The 3,009-nt window shown below is 46.5% G+C and overlaps 1 protein-coding gene across 1 annotated transcript in view; it reads right to left on the bottom strand.

Annotated features, from left to right (window-relative positions):
* MTA3 (metastasis associated 1 family member 3) overlaps positions 1-3,009 on the bottom strand; it is a 145,543-nt gene that overhangs the window by 4,584 nt on the left and 137,950 nt on the right. The window lies entirely within an intron of this gene.

Here is a 3,009-nt window from a genome sequence, read left to right as displayed (position 1 = left end):
GTAAGCAGCCAGGCACTTAACTACGACAACGTCAGGCTCCTCCCACAACACAGGGGTGCCTGAGAATCAAATTCTGATGCCTGATACTCAAAAAAGGAAAAAGAAATCGTTTTTTTGAACCAAGTAGATGAAGACAGGGTCCTTTGTGCTGGGTAGTCCCTGGGCCTGATGGTTTAGACAGCAAATGTTGAACTGAGAGCTGACAGGGCTGCTCTACACACTGAATTACTATGAGGAAGATGCTGTTGCATTTATAATGCAAAACATCAATACAGGGATTTTGAGCTTTATTATTTAAGGAGTGTCTACCAGAGGTTTGCTTGCAAATTTCCCAGAGGCCAAGTTGACACAATCCCAAGGCCGTGGGGTTATCCTGGCACTTCTGGTACGAACACAGCTAATTTCTCACCCCTCACGGCGGTCATCTACTCCCCAGGTATGCTCATAAAGTACACCTGAGAGCTCTGCACAGGCGCTGGGTCCATAGTGTGCTTTTCCTCAAAAACCTCACATTCACTCAACCCATAGGGATTCCCTGCCTATAAAACAGTAGTCTCTGACTGGTTAAGAGCCTTCATTTTAGAGGAAGATGACAGACAATAAGCAAAATAAGCCATCAAACTATTTATTATAAATGAATGAATGAATATTAACTATATCCTGCTTTCATGGCTGCTGAAGTGAAAAGCAGGAGGAAAGAAAGGGGCACCTGCACCCACACAGGGGCTTCCTCTTTGCTCTGCTTCCCATTGGCAGTCGGAGCCCTGGGAAGAGCCGGGCCGGTGGAGTCACCAAGACTGAGCTGCCGGCAAAGACCCTCAGAGCACCTGCCTGCCATGTAACTCTTTAGGAGACACCCCCCCACCCCCATATGAACTAGCTCAACCTGTGTACACGGAGCTCCCGGTGCGATACACGTGTGTGTATACACCCATTATTTAATCTGTGCCACCCACATATTTTTAAGACAGACTGGTTTCAAAACACACTTTGAAATAGGCAGCGTGTATTTCCTGTCATATATATTTTCAGTTGAAAATATACAAAATGAAAAGTGATGCTTTAGAATGACTAAATTTTCCAAGGTTGGGTAGCCAAAGTTCTGATTTATTATTATTTCTAAAAAATCTACTGGATATGAGTAGAAATGATCATCCCTAGAAGCCAGGGGGTAAAAGGGGGAGAGGATGAGAGTAAATACAAATTTAGTTGTCCAACTGAATCTAGATGTTCTATGACTGACTAAACCACTGGCCTTAATTATAATAATCATAAAAGAACATAGACGTGAATCATTTACATTACGCTCCACAAAACCAAGGTGCCTACCGATTAATTTTCAGGAGACAAATGATTGATGCCATAGTGACAATTTGAGCAAGCCTTTACTAAAAGACAAAAGCACAGAATCTTTTGTGATGGGGCATTATGCTTGAAACTGCCCTCCTTTCTAAAGGCCAATCCATTCCTCCATTCCTCTGTGCTCCGGAATCTACCCGAATGCCTTCTTGGGAACTTTGTCTGCTCCACACAAATGCCTTTGGACCCTCCTCCACGTTTCTCTTCTTTAAAACACTCTTCCTATATCCTCCGACACAACGGGTTTGCTCTCAAACACCCTTTCCAGCCAGTCCTCGGGAGTTGTCAATATCTGACCTACATCTCCTCAGCTCGGATGTGACCCTCACCACTCCCCTAAAGATCTCAGCCACCTCTGTCTCACCCACATTCCCTGGTCACTTCTTACAGGGATCTGTCACTGGTCATTCCCCCTCTGGAAACACGCCTCTCCCTCACTCGTCTGTTTTCTTCTCAGCCCGCTGGCGACTCCACCTCGCTATCTACTCTCTCAGATCTATAAAAGCTGCATTTACTCAAGGTCTGGTCCCAGTTCCTTCTCTCTCACTGCTCTTTCCCGGAAATCTAACTCGTGGCAGCAGATACAGTATTACATGCTGATGAAACTCCAATTTCTATCTATAATCGAGACCTTCCCCAGAGTTTAAGACTGATTATCAGCCAGCTTATTCTATGATCTCCTTTGGATAGGACAGACAGACTCAAAGGTCCTAAATTGGCACGGTTCTTTGACACGATTTTGTAGCTCGGTGACTCCGTGCCAACCTACTTCTGCTAGCCAGAAACATGGGACTCGCCCTTCCTCTCCCACTGCCACGGCTGGCCAATCACCTCCGAATCCTGCCAGCTCCAGGGCCACAGCTGCAGAACAAGCGAGGGGCACCTTCCTTCTGCAAGAACATTCTAGCTGGTTTCTCTGCATCCGATCGGAGCTCCTCCCTTGAGTAATTTTCCCAAACATGGCTAACAACCTTCATAAAATACAAATTTGGTAATGCGGCTCTGTTTCAAATCCATTTCTGTTGTTCTTCGGAAGGATCCAACTCCTGGCCCTTGCCGCCTGCCATGTCGCACATCTCTCCATTCACCCCCCCACACTGCCTGCCCTTCTCTCAGCTTCTCAACTATGACCCGCCCGCCCCGTTCACCTCAGGAACCTACTGGCCTGGGAAGATTCCACAAGCTGGTCAGTTGCTCTTCGTCTCCTAGAATTCACTCAAACTCCCTTTTCTCAAGGTAGCTCTCCTGCGGACAATGCATTCTCGTGGCCTTAGGTATGAACTCCTGCAGAGCGGTTCTCCTTCTCCATCCCCACGCTCATTGGGATTCTCCTTCTCCAACACCACGCTCATTGGGATTCTCCTTCTCCATCACCACGCTCACTGCTCGGTGAGGCGCGGAAGGCCACGTTTCCTCCGGTCTAGACCATAACTCCGGGAGGACAGCCTGTCTTTCTCCTTAAGCTTTCTAAGTCTCCAGCTCTGGCTGGAGCTTTACAGAGAGGCTACTGGGCTCCACAGAATGGTTACAAGAGTATGAACAGAAATAGTCTAGAGTTTCCAAAATCATCTTAAATCGGGGTCTGGCAAACATTTTCTATAATTGGTCAAATAATAAATTTTCTGTAGATGGTTAGATAATAGAAATTTT

Source organism: Echinops telfairi, unplaced genomic scaffold, assembly GCF_000313985.2.
Source record: "Echinops telfairi isolate 266 unplaced genomic scaffold, ASM31398v2 ScPeMD7_7475;HRSCAF=8513, whole genome shotgun sequence".
Taxonomy (NCBI): domain Eukaryota; kingdom Metazoa; phylum Chordata; class Mammalia; order Afrosoricida; family Tenrecidae; genus Echinops; species Echinops telfairi.
The sequence above is the reverse complement of the archived record's forward strand: the minus strand, read 5'-3'. Positions and strand labels throughout refer to the sequence as shown.